The 20,839-nt window shown below is 35.5% G+C and overlaps 1 long non-coding RNA gene across 5 annotated transcripts in view; it reads right to left on the bottom strand.

Moving 5' to 3' along the window:
- Window positions 1–20,839, bottom strand: part of LOC140602823 (uncharacterized) — a 290,185-nt gene that overhangs the window by 158,664 nt on the left and 110,682 nt on the right. For 4 of the 5 annotated variants that reach the window (XR_012005751.1, XR_012005752.1, XR_012005754.1 and 1 more), the window contains exons 8-10: window positions 12,650–12,743; window positions 10,781–10,932; window positions 6,908–6,975 (exon numbers count right to left, since the gene is read on the bottom strand). This is a non-coding gene — a long non-coding RNA (uncharacterized lncRNA). The remainder of the gene's footprint in view (window positions 1–6,907; window positions 6,976–10,780; window positions 10,933–12,649; window positions 12,744–20,839) is intronic. The other variant, XR_012005755.1, reaches the window with a different exon arrangement.

Raw genomic sequence — 20,839 nt, 5'->3', positions numbered from 1 at the left:
ACCTGCAGGCCTTACTTACAGCAGATTGTGGGAAATGTGACACCCCCGCACTGCCAGTTTGGGACTGCAAATTTGAATGTTCTCCATTAAAGAACTGAATCCCTGCTGCTTTTCAAACATTAGAAGCTTCACTGTTCCTTTGGAACATCATGTTTGAAGCTGGGAAAACATTCAGTGAGCTGCTGCAAATCAGGAAGTGAACTTTTAAAAGTCTTGATCTGTGGTTGCAAAGGTTTGTTTGAAACAGTGAGAGTGGAGGTAATTTCATAGCGTTGTGTCAAGCTGAAGAGCTTACGGGGTGAGTGCAATATAGCCGTATTTCTGCAGAAGTGAAATCAGCATGGTACCTGTTTTTTTCTAACTGATTTAATGTGCTTTCAAGGGGATAAAACTGCCATTGAACCAAAGTGGTCAAAGAAAGAAAAAAAAAAAAAGAGGAAACAACGAAAGATCTGAGTTGATATAGAAGCAGTGGGAGAGCAAAGAAGCTTAGGGTAGGAGTATGTCTTTAAAAGGGCTGCTGTTAAAGGTTTCTACAGTGTGTGAAACGTGATATCAAAATAGAGTAAAGCCAGACCCCTGTGTTAAATCAAATATAGGGAAGGGAAAGCTTTTTTAGCTTTATTAGAGGAGTCACTCTCACATGTGCTAAGAACGCCCCAAATATAGTACTTTATCTTATAAAATTATCACCATTATCCACAATACCCCTTGGAAAGACATTGCAATCATAATAAGAGTTTTACTACCAGCTCCGTTTTTTCTTTTTTTAGTCTAGTTCAAATTATGATTAAGTGATAAGGATAATAGCTGTTAGGTTAACTACATGTAATATATACTCCAGTTAATTGTGAGATGATTTATATTATTCACATAACAGGTGCTCAGATTAATCTGTTGTTGCAGGTAACAGGTTTCAAAAAGGTTATGAAAAATCTATTTGTTCTATTCTTTGTATTGTCTTGTCTTGTTAGTTCCCTGACATAGGTTTGGAATGGATCTGTAGACATTAGATCATCTGTTCTGACTGGGGGGGGAGGACAGATTTTTTACTACACCAGACTGCAAGGCGTCTACAACAATTTCCAGGAAAGAATACATAAGTCTCTCCTGGAAACCTACTAGATTGCTCCTAATCTCATATCAGTATATGTCAAACATTTTTTGTCTACCAATCTATAGTCCAGGAATGTTTCATCAATATTAACAGCAATGATTATGAGCATCCTTAATCCCATCAGCTAAAATTTAAACTCATCTCCAGATGGCTGGCAACTTAACACATCCTTGGATACAATAGCCCCTTATGTATTTAGGACTTTTAATTGTCCTTGGCAAAGAATATCATATAATGTAATGGATGCAAAGATGGTGCAGATTGTCTAACAGCAATAAATAGAATGTATAAGAGTTTGTTTTCCTTTAATGATTGTGGATGTGCTTCCATCCATTCATAATAACGCTCTATCTATGTTGTGACCAGTGGCATAAAGTTTAGTGATAGCTAACTGGAGTTAAAGTACAATCTTTTTCTTTGGTAGTGACCTTATCCTTTTTTTTTTTTTTTAAGATTTATTGAGAAAGAGTAAGAGAGAGAGAGATAACACATGTGTGCAAACACATGTGTGCAAGAGCAGGGGAAAGGGGAGAGGGAGGAGGAAAGAGAAAATCTCAAGCAGACTCCATGCTGAGCACAGAGCCCCAGGCAGGGCTTGATCCCAGGACCCTGAGATCATAACCTGGGCTGAAATCAAAAGTTAGATGCTTAACTGAGTCACCCAGGAGCCCCTGGAAGTGACTTTATCTTAGTTGGCACGTGGCCATTCAAGCTACCTAAGTCAGAGAGACATATAGCTTTAGGAGCAAAGGGTTTCAACATTTTCTCTTTAGCAGATGTTAGCAATTAGGATAGGTATTTAGGCACCAAGGTGTGAAAGAAAAAGAACTAAACCAATGCTTTGAAGCTCTGTAGCTTCTGTTTCTGATCAGCTATGTGACAATGTTATTTGTAGCATACTGGAGAGACCAAGGTACATAAGAAAGGTATGCTTACCTAAGTATCTTCACACTGAGCATCAGAACTTCAGCTCAAATAATGAGGATGTGCTCATTCTGTCCATGCACTGCCTATGTATTTCAATATGTAGAGCTTTTTTTTTTTTTTTTTTAATCTTAGGGATTATGAAGGTAACTAAAGTGGTTTTTTAGTGACTGAACTTGATTTCTGGAATTAAAACATCTATATCAACTATATCTGTATCAATAACAGACTATAAAGGATATATAGAAGGATTATAATGTCAGTCTCACTTCCATCAGATAAAAAACTACTGATAACTACTTTTGTGAACTTTGTTTTCTGTTTGTTTGTTTTTGTTTTTTGTTTTTTGTTTTTTTACTAATGAACTATAAAAGGATTCTCTTTGGAGGACATCACATTATCCTGTCCCCAACTACCAGGTTAGAAGGTTGGTTGATCTACCAGGTTAGAAGATCCATTTATGTAATTTCAGGACTCTATTAATCACAGAAAGTTTTATGTATTATTTCATGAAGTTTTTGCTTCTGAATTTTAAAAATTTTAAAAGTTGATTTCTACAAGAGGTTTTTCCTTCTTCTATCATGTTCTTCAAAATATTAGTTCCCAGTCTTGCTTGTTAATACAAATGTCTAACTTTTGTGGTATCTCTTTTTAAACTAAGCTTGAGCTTTCTGTATTTATATTTTTCTTTCTATTGTTTTTTTAGGCACTGTGGCACTTTAAAGCTGTCTTGTGGAAAGGATCACTTTATTTTCTTGGAGTTCTAGCTGAAAATAACTTAATTGTATAAATGTTCATACATATTCTGCATTGAGTTCATTATTATATCTCTATCAGGAGAAAGTTTAATGTCCTATATACCTAGTAAGTGTTAAAGAAATGCCAGTTCATTTCCTTCAGTAAATGAACCTAATCTCTAGAGGGCCAGATTTTTTTATCTGCTTCTGGTAGCAATTTTATTAAGTTCATTTTAATCTGAAAGAGTACAATACTCAAAATCTATGTCATATGAACTCAAGAATTCTTACTAGAATAATTCACATTCCTGGAAATGATTACCATGATTGTATATGTTGTGTCAAGATGATAGTAACCAATACGTTATTATACTTTCTTCTCACCATATGATTACCCTCATTTATACAACACTGTGACAAGGAAAGTAGAGTTGAATACTCTACTGACATGAATATCCACTGACATGAAACTTACTAAATAAAGTATGGCGCATAATCACAACTGAATATTATCCAACAACAGAAACAAATAAAGTAGAGCACCAAGAAACAATATAGATGACACACAAACTGTTTAAAGGATCCAAAGACTGTGTTTTAGTTTTATTTTCACTAATCAGGAAGAGGAACACAGGGGAATAGAATAGGGGAAGAATACATAGATACTAAACACTGAAAATGTTCTAGTACATGCATTAGGGAAGGGGCTCCAGGAATCCATAATAGTGTTATATATACGCTCTGCATGTATATTAAATATTCTTTTTATATGTATGTGACATTATATTACTAAAATAAGAATATAAGTTATAAATAAATTATAAGAAGTGTTTCTTCAGTAATTCACGTAAGACAAGACTCTACCAGGGCACTGATTTTATAATATTCAATATCTCATCTACTGAGTTAAAATTGGTACTTAAGAGTAGAGACTAGGATAGCACTAGATAAAGATCACAGTAGCAGTTTGGTTCTCTCAGTTCCAGGTAGCTCTACCTTTTAATTTACCTGAATTGCTATTTTAATGCTCAAAATTTTTAAAGGGTAATACATGCAATGAGATCATGCATGCTTTATCAGTCAGCTACACATGTATTGCTGTGTAATACACCAGTGCAAAATTCAGTGGCTTTCAAAAACAATCATTTATTTTCACATACATGGATCAACTAGAAAAGCTCTGCTTCACTCTGTTCCATGTGTCATTGTGGGGGCGGGGGGAGGTGAAAGGAACCCAGGTTGAAAGGTTATAGAAGTGTACTCTCCTAGCAGCAGCAGAAGTACAAGCAAGCAAGCCAAACTATGCAAGAAAGTTTAAGCTTCTGTTTACATCACATCTGCTAACATTAGCCAAAGTAAATCACATGGCCAACCTCAAAGTCAAAAGGTAGGAAGATGAACCTGAGTGTGGATCTGAAGACTTATAAATTTATATTTATAGACATAGATCTTGAGTATCAAACTCTCTCAGATTATAAGACTTATATACAGGGGAATATAAAATCAGGACCTGTAATTCAATCTATCATACAAATTTACTAAGTCAAATCAGTTACAAGTTGTTCTAGGTGTTTCCTTACTCAGGAAGGAAAACCTTCTCTGATATGCTGTGCCCCACGATGCTGAATTCTAAGGACGACCTATCGTAAATTATTAGGCTTGTCCACTGACCAGCTTCACGGAATGGCCAAGAAAAATTAGTAGCGGAAGACTGGAGGTCAGTAGAAATAAAACTTGGGACATTTCTTCCCTGCATGGTATCACGTCTCTGACAATGCCCTGTCCTTCCTTCCTTGACTGTGGTTTTTTTTGAGTGGCTGCACCTGCATTATTTTAGTTGCCTCTGGCGATGATAGCAGCTACCCACTGTTGCTATGCTCTAGGTATCTCATCATTCTTACTTATTTTCTTAACCAAAAACCCAGATAGTCTTTTTTCCAAGTCTTTTTATTTCAACTGTCTGAAGTAAATTCTATTTCCTTACTAAGATTCTGATACAGATTTGTAATTAATTTCAGTATGTATAGTACAGATACATCCTTACTAATCACAAATTCCTTCTCAAAATAATGTGGTAATTTGTGCTAAAGATTAAAAATAAATCAGGCATGGTCAGGCTACTTTATGATGCTACATACTGACTCTCTTTATAATTGTTGGGATACAACATAGGTTTTGGTTATTTGGCTAGAACTCTTCATATGCCATATTATGTGTCCAATATACTTTTTAATTGTAGAAAGTTCTCTACTTTGGTGACATTGCATTCTGAGCATCTATTCTTGGTTCACTTCTCTGATTTCTTTTTTTCCAAGGCTGAATTTGGGTACCTGCTCTTGTCTTTGCAAATTCAAATCTTTCACTTAAATAAAACACATACCTCATATGTTCCAATTGTTTCAGTTGCAACTGGTGATTTGCAGTTGGAAATTGCCCCAAGGGTAGCCCGGGTGGCTCAGTGGTTTAGGGTCGCCTTCAGCCCAGGGTGTGATCCACCTCCAGCTCCCTGCATAAAGCCTGCTTCTCCCTCTGCCTATGTCTCTGCCTTTCTCTCTCTGTCTCTCATGAGTAAATAAATAAAATCTTAAAAAAAAAAATTTTCCCCAAGATAAAAAATTTGCCCCAATGATAAAAGGGTTGCTTCTCTGTGTCTTCTCTAGCTTGGTACAGACTTTATTGACCACATGCAGTCCAGTGTCTGATACCCACACCTCAGTGTCAGCTTCATCTTCCATAGGTTCTAAAATAATTAAAAAAAAAAATAAATCCTACCATAAGGAATCCCTTGAGAATCTTTTCTTGCCATATTTCTGGTTGAAAGAGGTTTTCTGAAAGTACATTTAAAATAACCTTCCTCAGGAAAAAAAAGAGAAAAAAAATCCTGATTTCCCCTTTCAAACATTCATCTTTGCTGCTTTCATAATTAGAAGCTATGGGTTGAAGAGGCGGGTCCACCAAAGTAAGTGATAATTGTAGGTACGTTGACAAACACATGATGAAATCAAATTTTAGAGAGATAATTAAGTCAAGGCACAAATCACAGGAAAGAGAAGGAGATGAAGAAAGGAACCAAAGCAGAAAAGTGATTGAGTTATTAAACAGAGCACTCCCAGCCCAGAACAACAACAAAAAAAAATGTACTGCACTCAAAACATGTCTGTCTGTGATCAGAAGCCAGGGGCATATGGCTAAACTGGATTTACATAACTTCAAGATGATTTATAGTGAACTAAAGCTAGGAAAAAGCTTCAAGGCTCAGGGACAAAACAACCCTATTTCTGTAGTAACCAAGTTAATTAAGAACAATATTTCAGCATTAAATGTGTTTGGGAAAGTAAGGAGAACTACAAAGAAGGCTGGTAGCTTAAATTACATTACAGGAGAATCTTTACTTTTATTGAAAGGTTAAAAATGATCTGGAAAAGAGTAAACAAGATTTATGCTAATGGAGTAACATCTGAGTGTTATTCCTCATATATAATCTGCCTGTACGCAATTTAGACCCCATTTGCATTCAAAGTATTGCTTTCTTTTAAATATCTGCCAGCAAGTATTGTGATGCAGTGGATGGCACTGGTGTCACAAAAGTCTCAGACAAGTCCCCATTATCAGCATCTTCCTGGGCAATGATTATTAAATAAAGTTCCCTCTGAGCTCTGAATTCATAGTCCCTGAAGAAGAAATACTTCCAGATTTAGAGAATGTTTCAACATCCGTATTGAGAGACATGTTGTTTGCAGCCTGGGCTGAGAGAATACACTGAAGGACAGCTTATTATCAATTTCCATTGAACAATAAAAAGTGTCTAGTTATTATTTCAAATTCAGAACGCTTACAGTTGCTTCCATCTGGTTGCTATAATTTGTTCACCCACACACAACTTCGGATTCTTTCACTCAACCAAATCCCCCGGGTTACAGTCTAAATTCTGTTTGTCAACATATTAAATCCCAATCTATCTCCTTATTCTACTCTTCTTTAAAATCTTGTCTAAGCACACATTACACCGTATGGTAAATATGTACTACAGGTCTTTTTTCCTGACATATAGTCTTCAACATCAGAGACCATGCTTTCTTTCTGAACTACCAGTGCCTTGCAAAATGTCTACAATATAGTAGGTACTTACTTAATAAATGTTCATTGATGATCTTAAAAAACTAAAATTATATCTTCCGGATGAAATTTTAGAGCTTTCTGTAAAGGAAAGGCAAATGCCATGAGAGATCAGTTCAAATTTCCTAGGGAAATCTGCTTTTAGTTATATGGATGTTGATGCTTCAAGATAAATAAAATTGTTCTTTGATAATCCAATTTATAAAAAATAGAATATCATAGGCATCTAACTGTTCATTCAGCTTTGTCTCAGAATTTAGTCCACTAACCAAGAAAATAGCAATTTAAAAAATTTCCTTATTTCATCCTTTTTAAAAAATATATTTATTCTTTTGAGAGAGAAAGAGAGAGAAGCAGACTCCCTACTGAGTGGGGAGCCTGTCTCTGGGGTCCATCCCACCACCCTGCGATGGATCGTGATCTGAGCTGAAATCAAGAGTCAGATGCTCAGCTGACTGAACCACCCAAGTGCCCCTCCATATTTCATCCTTAACTAGCAAACCAAAATATAGGAATTTTTTACTTGATCAGACATAAAGTTAATCTACATTTATTCATCAGTGAAACACAGTTTTTATATGTAGCTAGAGACTTGTAAATTAATCTCTAGATTATTTTATCCTAGCATCTTTCTAAAAGGAAGAAGCTATAAAGAAGCATCATATACATAAACGCTATTGAGGGCAGCCCTGCAGCCCAGGGTGTGATCGTGGAGACCCAGGATCGAGTCCCACATCAGGCTCCCTGCATGGAGCCTGCTTCTCCCTCTGCCTGTGTCTCTGCCCCCCGCCCCCCCGAATAAATAAATAAATAAATCTTTTAAAAAAACACTATTGAGCATTTGTTATAAAAATGTAACTTTTAATGATATTTCAAAGAATGAAATCCATCTGCAGAGTAAGTGCTGGGGTCTCCAGAGAATTAGAGCAACACAGATAGCAGAGTTCTCACAGTCATTTCCAGAGCAGTCTCCACAATGGAACAGCTTCTTAATTTACAGCTGGATTATAGCATTTTCCTTCAGTTTGGAAAATGGCTCTTTGGATCATTCAAGCAAGAAAAACTAGATAGCAAGTTGCATCTTCTTTGACACTTATTGAGGATTCTCAGCTCAAATTTATGGAATGTGGGAGTTAGCAAAAGAAAAGAGCTTTTTTGTCAAACTCAACCGCAATTTGATGAAAAAGTCAGGAGAAAGTGGAAATTTATCTCTGTCTCTTTGATCTTTTCTCTATTCATGTCAAAATACCACTTCTGTCTAACTAAAGAAACTTTGTCATTTCTTTTGTAATTCATTCAACTTGAAATGTAATAGAAAATCTCGACATAACATAATTTAGTTTTATTTCCACAGTTCTCTTCTGGGAACAATTTTATCTAATCAGAATTAATCCATAAATTTATCTCAGAATCAAAAAGATTGGCTGCTAATTGGCAACACATTGAGACTTGTTTGTTTCTGAATTAACCTCGATCTGGGGCAGCAATATGCAGGCAATCAGGAAAAATATAAATCTAAAAATATATATACATTTAAAACACACTACTATCTTAGGTAATTTAAAATCTCTATACTGTGATTTTTTTTTCCATCTGAAAATAAAGAGGCTAATTGTATAAGCTCATAAATCCTTTCCTCGCCTCTTACATAGGATGACAAGACTTTTCTGCTCCATGATAGTTCCAAAACAAAAACACAAGCCTAGAAGCATCACTAATGTTGACTTCTATTTGTTTTTCCTCTTTCAAACAATATCAAGTTTTCATCCATTAAGCAATCATCTACTTTGTCTTTAGCCTTATGCTTTATTTCAGAATTTATAAAAAGTAAATTCTTAGTTCATAGAACACAATATGTCACTCTTGACAATGACTCAAATTACAATCTACAGGTAAAAGTGAAAGTTCTCCATGGAAACACAGTAGCCTAAATATAATTACCTGAAAAATGTAAATATTAAAAACTGGCTTAATTGACTACATATACCAACAGGACATAAGTATTTATTTTTCAAGGGATATGTAACATAGAGAAAATGATAAAAAAAAAATAAGAACATCTGAGAACAGAGAAAAACTACAATCAGCACTAAATGTGGAAAAAATTATTTCTCCTTAAATCCACAGGGGTCTAGCAAACCTCAAGCAGTAGAAGAAGGCACTAGAGAGTACAGCACATTTACCTTAATCTGCTTCCTCAGCATTGTATAAAACTGCGTGATAGCAATTAAGACTAGAAATCAGGGTCCAAGAAGAAATTGAAAAAGCAAAAAGTGTATATAACTTGAAGGAATATCGATAGAAAGACTGACAAAGTTTGTATTATTGCTTGAATAAGTGATCGTGGGCCATATATTAATTCATAACAAAATACTTTTGATTCTTTACAATTTGTCAGTCACTAATAATCAGATATTAATTGGAGCAATATAAACACTGAGTAAAAACCTATGCAGTCACTTTCTCATTCAGCATAGTATTCAGCTTCAGAGAAGCTAGATGAATATTTTAATTCAAATGAATGTGGTTTTTGAGTATAAAATAAAAGAACCTGATTGGGACTGGTATAACAGAGTTAGTTGGCTTCCCTTTGGCCGAGATCTGACGAATGGTTAAGATTGAAGAGAGTAAGGTGATAAGGATAGTTACACTGGGCAGAAGAAAATATGTGCAAAGGTTCTGTGAATAGATAGACTATGTGAATTTTAAAAAGTTAGAGTGGACCACCAGAGCACAGAGAGGGAAGCACACAGTGATGTAAGAGATATAAGACAGTGACATGGCTTCACCATGCACAGCCTCCCACATTGTTAAGGAAAGGGTGTTTTCTGTATCCTAAAAGCAATTAGAAGTCATTGGTGTGTTTTAAGCAAGAGTAAGAAACACAATCACATTTGCAGTTCAAAATATCACCAACACTCTCATGAGAATGCTCAGAGTGAATTTAGGCAAGACCACTGAAGAGCTAATTCAGTATTATAGTAAAGAGCAGAGAATAAAGGCAACCATGGAGAAAGAGAGAAACCTATATATTCAGGGGATATTTAAGAGATCAAATTGAGTGATAGGACTCAGTGAAAAATAAGACAAGGGGGATGAGGAGGAGGAAAGTGTCAAGGATGATTGGATTAATGGATTCCTGCCATTAACCCATACGGGAGACAATGGAAAAAGAGACTATGAATTCAGTGTTGGGTATTTCTTCTTTTGAGGTGCATTTGAGATATCCAAATGAAGTTGTCAAGTAGGCAGCTGGATTAAAACAATACTTCCACATGTTATCTAATCAAATACAGAAGAGCACATGGTTAAAAGCAGTAATTTTCAAATATCTTATTTCCTTTGCTTTGAGTAACCTCTCTTGGCCATTTCTTTTTTTTTTTAAATTTATTTATTTATGATAGTCACACAGAGAGAGATGAGAGAGAGGCAGAGACACAGGCAGAGGGAGAAGCAGGCTCCATGCACCGAGAGCCCGACGCGGGACTCGATCCCAGGTCTCCAGGATCGCGCCCTGGGCCAAAGGCAGGCGCCAAACTGCTGCGCCACCCAGGGTTCCCCTAATTCTGTTTTCTATATCCTCTTAAGTATCAGTATCTTTACATATTCATCCTCAAAACATTAAAGTTTCCTCCTATAAATTATAATTTTATAATAATTATATTAATCATTATTAGTAAAACCTCAGCACACATGAGGAAAGAAAGTATAACAGTCTCACTTATTACAAACTAGCATTAGGGGCATATAATTAACTCTTAGTATATGGGTTTTATGTGTCCTAACTAGTCAATAGTATTTACATTGCATTTTGTCTATATTAGTCATATGTGAAACTTTTATAAAAATAATAATACCTGTGCTAAACACTGTGCTCTATACTTACATGCACTGTCTCATACTTTGACTAGGTTATACAGCATTGTTTAGCAACCTCCAAATTTTAGTGATTTGAACCAACAAAGGTTGATTTCTTGCTCCTTTTACATGTTCACCACTGATTGAGGGCTCTGTTCACATAATTCTGACATTCAAATTCTGAGAAGACATAATACTGAGTGTCACAATTTACACACAGGCTCTTGAAGCTTTCAAATTGAAGTGTCATACATCTTTTCTACTTGTGACCAAAACAAGACACAAATCCCAACTAACATCAAGGGAACTGAGAAGTGCCATCCTACCATGTGCCATGGAAGACAACTGGAATTACTTAGTTGTCAGCTTATTACAGTTTATAAATTGGATCTTTACTATCTCCATTTTGTAGATTTAAAAAATGACGTTTTATAACTAACATTAGCAAACTTCGCAAACACCATTTTTCAGGATCACATAATATTCATGAAGTAATAAACTTTGTTATAGCAAGAATATCTTAACAAAAAAAGTAACTATCTTAAAACACGACTAAAACTCAGTTTTAAGGGAAAGTATTATCAAATTATATTAAATAATATATTAATAAAATATTTTAACATGTAAATGTTTTTTTGTCTACATTTTAAAAGGATTTTTTTTTGTAACAGACACATAAATCAATGGTAGAGAATAGAGAACCCAGAAATGGACCCACAACTACCCACAACTGACTTTCAATAAAGCAGGAAAGAATAGCCAATGAGAAAAAGTCTCTTGAACAAATAGCGTTGGGAAAATTGGGCAGCAACATGCAGAATGATGAAACTGGACCACTTTCTTATGCCATACACAAAAATAAATTCAAAATGGATGAAAGACCTAAATGTGAGACAAGAAACCATAAAAATCCTAGAGGAGAATACAGGCAGTAATCTCATTGATCTTGACCAGAGAAATTTCTTAATAGATATGTCTTTGGAAGCAAGGGAAACAAAAGCAAAAATAAACCATTGGGACTTCATCCTTCATCCCAATAGCGAAGGTAGCAATCAACAAAACTAAAAGTTGACCTTTGGAATGGGAGAAGATATTTGCAAATGTCTTATCAGATAAAGGGCTAGTATCCAAACTGTATAAAGAACTTACCAAACTCAACAGCCAAAAAATAAATAATCCAGTTAAAAAATGAGCAGAAGACATGAACACACATTTCTCCAAAGACATACGAATGGGACAACAGACAAATGAAAAACTGCTCAATATCACTGATCATCAGGGAAATGCAAATCAAAACCACAATGAGATACCACCTCACACCTGTCAGAATGGCTAAAATTAACACCTCTGGAAACAAGAGATATTGGCAAGGATACAGGGAAAGGGGAACCCTCTCACACTGTTGGTTGGGAATGCAAACTGGTGCAGCCACTCTGGAAAACAGTATGGAGTTTTCTCAAAAAGTTAAAAATAGAACTATCATATGACCCAGCAACTGCACTACTATGCATTTACCCAAAGGATATAAAAATACTGATTTAAGGGGGCATATGTACCCTGATCTTTATAGCAGTATTATCAAAAATAGCCAAAGCGATAAAAAAGAATGGAATCTTGTCACCTGCAATGACATGGATGGAACTGGAAATATTATACTGTTTTTTAAATATACTTATACAAATATATACATATACATATATTTACATATTATATCTAGTTGAGGTGTCTTAGATAAAATCTACTTGAATACAAAGGAAAATAAATTGTTGAGGTCCCTTTGAGTATTATATTTCTATGAAAACATTTACCTTTTAATTATTTGAGCATTTAAAATAGCAATAAAATGGATAAATATAATTTGATGAAACTGAACAACATTCAATACATACTACTTAACTTTTAAATATAAGTAACAGAAACCATCATCACTAATCAAGCAAATGTCTATCTGCTCTGGTGATTTTTCCTCTGTTCCTCCATCACAGGACATTCTGTCAGAAGACAAACTGTTGTTATAAATCAAATAAAGAACTACACAAATCCTATGTTTATGTAATCAGAATAATTAATGATATAAAGAACAATATGGATATGTTGCAATAAAATTTTTTCTTAAAATGCCTTGTTTTATTGTTAAGTAAAAAGAGAGAGAATTATGGATGTACAAAAATGGGTATAAGAAAAATAAGAAATGGCTTTTGTCTTCAAGAAACTAAAATTCCGTAAGTAGGGAGAGACAACTCACAGGAATAAATTAAATAATGTTGAATTGATAAAATTCATAGCAGGGATTTCAAAAGTCAGAAAGAGCAGTTCAGAAAATAAGGGGAGATCCATTCATTGAAATAGCTGCCTCTCTGTCTTGAGGCATAGTCTTCTCTTTTAGGATGAATGGCTGAATCAATACTTAGACTGTAGGAACAGAGTTTTATGTTTTCATTCCAATAGAAAATTTAAAAAATTATTTCTCTTAAGTGTTGTAGGTATTTTTATAATCATTTTAAATAGAAAACCTCTGGAAATAAATGTTAGAAAAGATAAAACTGTACATTTTAGTAGTAAAAATTGTAAATGGAATATGTAGCCAGCAACTTAACTTCATTTACCTAAGAGAATATGAACTGGATCTGAAAATATCACCTAATCCCCAAACACCTGATATACTTCAATTAACTCATAAAATCTGAACTTTTGCAATGATTGCAGCTGATTCAAGTCATCAATCAATGAAATGGCAACTTTTGGTCATTACTCACTGAACAAAGTTTGAATACATAATGAATTAGAGAAAGATACTTGAGAATAATTATCCATCTGCTACACCATAAAATTCCATCAAGCTTAATTTACAAATATAGAGTGTGATTTTGACTCAGTGATAAGCTGTTAAGGTCAATCATTCTACTCATCAATATTAGCATTCTTACAATATAACATATGATTAGTCAAAAATAACATCAATATTTATTTTCTAGATAAATGGAATTTTTTACCTCCAAGATACAGCAAGAAAAAAATAAAAATAAGACATGGAATTTCTAAAATTTCACAATTAGGATGCTCTATTGTGTATTCCTTCCAAGATAAGCATATGTTTTATTTCTTTCATTATTATATGGAATTCCAATAAAAGTAAAGTTTAATTCACTAGAGTGATATCCAAAAAACTATTCCCTGTAAAAGTCATCAAATCCTTTCATTTCTAGTGATGTTCTACACACCTTACAAATCATGAATTGATTCAAACTGGAACTAAATCACAGGACCTAAAATACTTAAAAATTAAGTCTAACAGGGCAGCCCGGGTGGCTCAGTGGTTTAGCGCCGCCTTCGGTCCAGGGCGTGATCCAGGAGACCGGGGATCGAGTCCCACGTCAGGCTCCCTCCCTGCATGGAGCCTCCTTCTCCCCCTGCCTGTGTCTGTGCCTCTCTCTCTCTCTGTGTGTCTCTCATGAATAAATAAATAAAATCTTAAAAAAATTAAGTATAACAGATAATGATTTTTTTATCAATTCCAGAACTAGGGTACCCTCAAGGAAAATAGATCATTAGACTTTTGTAGAGGTTGCATATGTATATTTTGTACATGGCAGTACCTTTAGGATGGCAGATGCGATAGAACAAGAAAATATAAATTATATACTTTCTTCTTATAAACTGAAGTGAGGATTTGTCTATCTTGATTTGTGAATGTGCATAACCTCGATTAGTCTGAATTTTTATGATGCATCAGAATAACCAAATCCTAACAATCTTTAATGAGATTAGATTTAAACTTTACTAACAAATTTCTTTAATCACTCAACCATATTTTGTGAAACATTTAGTTAGTTAATATAAGATATAAATAAAGCTCATAGTTTTAAGACTATTATGTGGAAAAGTTTAATTTTTGAGGTAGAACTATAAGTCAGAAGTTGAAATATGATTTGGAGGAAGACACTTTAATTTACTGAAATTCTTTTGCTTTGATTTGTGTCTCTTAGTCCCTATCACCTACTCTTCCTTTCCCATTCTCTCATGTTCAGACTTTGAAGTTTATAATGAGTGGGGTCTTCATGAATAAACATGGAGAAATAATAACTAGAAATTATCAATATGGGAAATAGAAATCAGTTCATATAACACATTCAAAATATCTTTACCATCTCCTATGGATTAAGTGGTATTCTAAGCACTAGTGGATCAAATTTAAACAAAAACATCTAACATTCTCCTGAAGCTAAGATTCTGGTAAAAGTAACACGTGAGGAAAGAACTGAAGGACATGAGGGAATGAGATAGTAAAGAGAATTCTATCAAATGGAAAGAAAATTTGCTATCTTGGTAAAGAGAATTGTAATCAAAGGGAACTGCAAATGCTGAAAATTTTTTTTTTTTTCAAATGCTGAAGCTTTAAGACAGGAGCCTACTTGATGTTTATGAGGAAAAGTGAAAAAGCCACTTCAGCATAATAGAATGAGCAAGAGTAGAGTTGAAGGAGATGTCAGAGAGGACACTGGTAAGACAAGAAAAAGGACAGACCATATTGGGTGAAGCTTTTATTTTATTTTTTTAATAAAGTTCTTTGACATTTCTCCACATAGCGATGGGCTCTACATCCTCTCCTCTTAAACGTAAGTAGGCTTACAACTCTTAACAAATAGAGTATGGCAGAAGTGATATTATATTACTCCTGAGGGTAAGTCATAAAAAGGCATGGAGCTTCCTTCTAGTTCTCTTGAAATTCATTTTCTGGACTTTTACTTAGTGGATCCCAACCACCTTGCAATGAGAAACCCAAACCACATAGGCCACAAAAAGAGGCTCTGAATGACAACCCCAACTAAGTCCCACTTTGAGTCATCTCAGTCCAAAATGGAATGCGGCCTTTGGTGATTCTTTGAAGACTGTTAGTGTATTTTGCCCTTACAAAGAATATAACTACTTCGTACTAGGGCACAGGTTGTGAAACTTAAAAATGTTCTGCAAATTAATGTTTTTTCCCCCTTGAGAAGCGCTATCTCGGTCCCTTCCCCTTGAATAGAGGCAGTGTTGTATTTGACCAATGGAGTATGAAAGTAATGATGCTCTATTACTTCATGGATAAATTACAGAGAATCATGCAGCTTCTCCCTGGATCATTGGGTATATTCATTCTCCAGATGCCTCTTTCTGAGATACTACCTCTTGGAAACCAGCCGATACACTCTTGGGAGCTCAAGCCACATGGAAAGACCATAAACAGGGGTTCTGGTTGACAATCCAAGCTGAACCCAGTTGTTAAACCATCCTATCCTGGGCACTAAAAATTTAGTTAAAATGCCTTTAAATGACTCCAGATATCCTCAGTCTTCAAGCTATTCAGCTTGAATATTCTCAGCTATTCAAGTCTTCCTGGCTAAGATCCAAGGCATTCAAGAACAGAAAGTCCTCATTACCACTGCACCTTGAAAGAATTCCTGACCCAAATGATATGCAGTTGCTACTGTTTCCCATTACTAAACTTTGGCTTAGTGAATATATCAAATATATTGAGCAAAACTACATGATCTGGCTTAATTTTTAGAGATATAAACTGATTTACTAAAAAATACGGGTACTATCAGAGGTATATTACATCTTGCCAATGCCACGAACAATATTTATAAAATAGAAAACTGTATGTCATAGCTAAGTTGGACCAAAATGGAAAACAAAAGTTTTGAGTATAGTTGTTAAAGAACAATTAAAACTGAATTTTGAACATGAGGAATAAACCAGATCATTGAATTATATAGCTACCCAACTCACTAGTCTAGGTCCCACTGCTTTCAAAGAAGGTATCTGTGCAGATACAGTAATACATTTTGGCACTCAGAGGATTTGGTGGAGGTGTACCCATCATAGCTGGCAGCAGAGCCAGCAGACCAGGAGGGCTGCGGGAGTCCAATGAGCATGTCTCTGAGGCAACCTCATCATTACTATCCAGCTAGATAGAGGCAGGTGGATGGGCCCAAATGGTCCCTACTTTGGTCTCTTACCATAGCAGTGTACTTTTAGAGGCTCCCGAGTTGTATACTACCAATGATACCACAGGTAACTTTAGTAGAGATGGGCCTACAAGCATGACAGTACAAGACCTGGACCACAACCAAAGGGTTTCTGTGAATAAGATCAGTATAGGGCTGTGGAAATGGGTAGGATAGAGGGGTTCTGTGAGTTCAAAGGGACAGCTAACTTCCTCTGCTCTCCATGAATAAATAAAAGAATCAAGTTTTTAGCAATTGAATATAACATTAAAAATGATTGTTGAGAGAGAGATTCCATATACCTAAGACCTGTTTTAAGGCATTAGATAGTCAATTGATCTTTTTTCAAAGGTAGTGGCATAAGAAAGAAAAGTTGACGTGAAGGCAAGCTAGCTATAATGACATATCAAACACTGATGAAATAGACAGTGAATGATTTCATACTACTCATACTAGCTTTAATGGAATCTTAGAAGGGAGAAGTAATTCAACAAAGTCTTTTCACTTAAAGGAAGCTTTAAATTTAAGCAATCAATATCCCATCTGAAGGGCTAAGTAAAATTACAATTTGTCTTATTTCTGGAAACTAAAATAACTAAAACTTATTTCTGGAAACTAAAACTATTTAATCTCAATCTTCAGAGCTTAATAGTGTTGAACTGTTTCCCCTTCTCTATTGTGCACTAACTCAGAATAGAGTATTATCTTTCAGTGGTCAAACATGGATGAAAAATGAGCACAGCCGGATAGTAAACAGCAGCCCAGTACTTTTTCATATTTGGCAATAATGCATCAATTTTCTTTCTCAAATATGTTTGTTTCTTCAGAAAATTTCCTGAAATAAGACCTCTCCTTCTTCAGACTTCATCACACTCAATATCTTCCATCATTATTTGTAATACCATTAGCAAGTGTGTATACAGCCTTTTCTCTGTGCTAGCAGAGTACTAACTGAATTTCCCTGATGGCAAGTGATGTGGAGCATTTTCTCATGTGCTTGTTGGCCATGTCTATGTCTTCCTCTGTGAAAATTCTGTTCATGTCTTTTGCCCATTTCATGATTGGATTGTTTGTTTCTTTACTGTTGAGTTTCATAAATTCTTTGTAGATCTTGGAAACTAGCCCTTTATTTGATATGTCATTTGCAAATATCTTCTCCCATTCTGTAGGTTGTCTTTTAGTTTTGTTGACTGTTTCTTTTGCTGGACAGAAGCTTTTTATCTTGATTAAGTCCCAATTGTTCATTTTTGCTTTTGTTTCCCTTGCCTTTATGGATGTATCTTGCAAGAAGTTGCTGTGGCCAAGTTCAAAAAAGGTGTTGCCTAAGTTCTCCTCTAGGATTTTGATGGATTCTTGTCTCACATTTAGATCTTTCACCCATTTTGAGTGTATCTTTGTGTATGGTGTAAGAGAATGGTCTAGTTTCATTCTTCTGCACATGGCTGTCCAATTTTCCCAGCACCATTTATTGAAAAGACTGTCCTTTTCTCCAGTGGATGGTCTTTCCTGTTTTGTCGAATATTAATTGACTATAGAGTTGAGGGTCCACTTCTGGATTCTCTATTCTGTTCCATTGATCTATGTGTCTGTTTTTGTGCCAGTACCACATTGTCTCGATGATCACAGCTTTGTAGTACAACTTGAAATCCAGCACTGTGATGCCCCCAGCTCTGGTGTTTGTTTGTTTGTTTGTTTGTTTGTTCCAATATTCCCCTGGCTATTCGGGGTCTTTTCTGATTCCACACAAATCTTAAGATGATTTGTTCCAACTCTCTGAAGAAAGTCCATGATATTTTGATAGGGATCGCATTAAACGTGTATATTGCCCTGGGTAACATTGACATTTTCACAATATTAATTCTTCCAATCCATGAGCATGGACTATTTTTCCACCTCTTGGTGTCTTCCTCAATTTCTTTCAGAAGTGTTCTGTAGTTTTCAGGGTATAGATCCTTTACCTCTTTAGTTAGGTTTATTCCTAAGTAACTTATGCTTTTGGGTGCAATTGTAAATGGGATTGACTCCTTAATTTCTCTTTTTTTTTCAGTCTCATTGTTAGTGTACAGAAATGCCACTGATTTCTGGGCATTGATTTTGTATCCTGCCACACTGCCAAATTGCTATAGGAGTTCTAGCAATCTTGGGGTGCAGTCTTTTGGGTTTTCTATGTACAGTATCATGTCCTCAGCGAAGAGGGAGAGTTTGACTTCTTTGCCAATTTCAATGTCTTTTATTTCTTTTTGTTGCCTGATGGTTGAGGCTAGGACTTCTAGTACTATGTTGAATAGCAGTGGTGAGAGTGGACATCCCTGTCATGTTCCTGATCTTAGGGGAAAGGCTCCCAGTGTTTCCCCATTGAGAATGAGATTTGCTGTGGGCTTTTTGTAGATGGCTTTTAAGATGTTGAGGAATGTTCCCTCTATCCCTACACTCTGAAGAGTTTTGATCAGGAATGGATGCTGTACTTTGTCAAATGCTTTCTCTGCATCTATTGAGAGGGAAATACAAATCAAAACCACAATGAGATATCACCTTACACCAGTTACAATGGTGGAAATTAACAAGACAGGAACCAACAAATGTTGGAGAGGATGTGGAGAGAGGGGAACCCTCTGGCACTGTTGGCGGGAATGTGAACTGGTGCAGCCACTCTGGAAAACTGTGTGAAGGTTCTCCCAAGAGTTAAAAATAGAGCTACCCTAAGACCCAGCAATTGCACTACTGGGGATTTACCCCAAAGATACAGATGCAGTGAAAAGCCAAGACACCTGCACCCCAATGTTTCTAGCAGCAATGTCCACAATAGCCAAACTGTGGAAGGAGCCTCTGTGTCCATCGAAAGATGAATGGATAAAGAAGATGTGGTCTATGTATACAATGGAATATTACTCAGCCATTAGAAGCGACAATTACCCCCCATTTGCTTTGACGTGAATGGAACTGGAGAGTTTTATACTGAGTGAAGTAAGTTAATCAGAGAAGGACAATCATTATATGGTCTCCCTTATACAGGGAATACAAAAAATAGTGAAAGGGATTATAGGGGAAAGGAGAGAAAATGAGTGGGAAAAATCAGAGAGGGTGACAAAACATGAGAGACTCCTAACTCTGGGAAACAAATCAAGGGGTAGTGGAAGGGGAGGTAGGTGAGGGTATGGGGTGACTGGGTGATGGGCACTGAGGGGGCACTTGACGGGATGAGCACTGGTGTTATACTATATGTTGGCAAATCGAACTCCAATAAAAAATATACAAAAAAAAAAGTACTAACTAAATTATGTGTAACACTTTATTTATATCTACCTAATAATTTTAAGTGGGTAACATTATTTTATCTATTTTATAAATAAGGAGAGTGAGTACAAAGAGATTGAATAAACTTCCCAAACATTTGAATGTAGAAAATCCATCTCTAGTGCACACTCTCTTAACTACTATCCTATAGAGTTTACAGTTAACTGTGTTTGTGTATACATGTTCCTAAATCATGATTCACATAAGATTGATCATATATGCATGAAGTATAGCAAATTATTTGCCACAAAGGGTTTTTATTTATTCAAAACATTTAGCAAGAATAAAGACTTAAGTCCAGTGTTACATATTGACCAAAATTATTAGAATCCATGAATGAATCATTTTAGTCATGGTATAGACATTTTAGAAAAAGAGAAAAAGCATATGTATTTGCATTATATCTAGTATATATTAGATTTTGTTCTTTTTTATGTAGCTGAATACTCTAATTTCAAAATAATATTCTCTGGGGGCACCTGGGAGGCTCATGTCATGATCTCCAGGTCCCAGAATGAAGCCCCATATCGGGCTCCCTGTTCAGCGGGAAGACTGTTTCTCCCTCTCCCTCTGCTCTTTCTCTTCCTTGTGCTCTCTCTCTCTAATAAAATCTTAAAAAAAAACATTCTCTGGAGAAGGACAATAGATTTCATGTACGCATCTGAAACAAATTTTAAGGAGACAAGAGAGAGAAGGCACAGGAACATGCTCAGTGGTCTCCACACTATGCCACGCATTGCACTTCTTGGATTTGAGGCCAGTGAGGCAACAAGGGAGGTAGCAAGCACTATGGTTAAGTCTGA

Source organism: Canis lupus, chromosome 13 (assembly GCF_048164855.1).
Source record: "Canis lupus baileyi chromosome 13, mCanLup2.hap1, whole genome shotgun sequence".
Classification (NCBI taxonomy): domain Eukaryota; kingdom Metazoa; phylum Chordata; class Mammalia; order Carnivora; family Canidae; genus Canis; species Canis lupus.
Note: the sequence above shows the minus strand (reverse complement) of the source record. Positions and strands in the feature narration are given on the sequence as shown.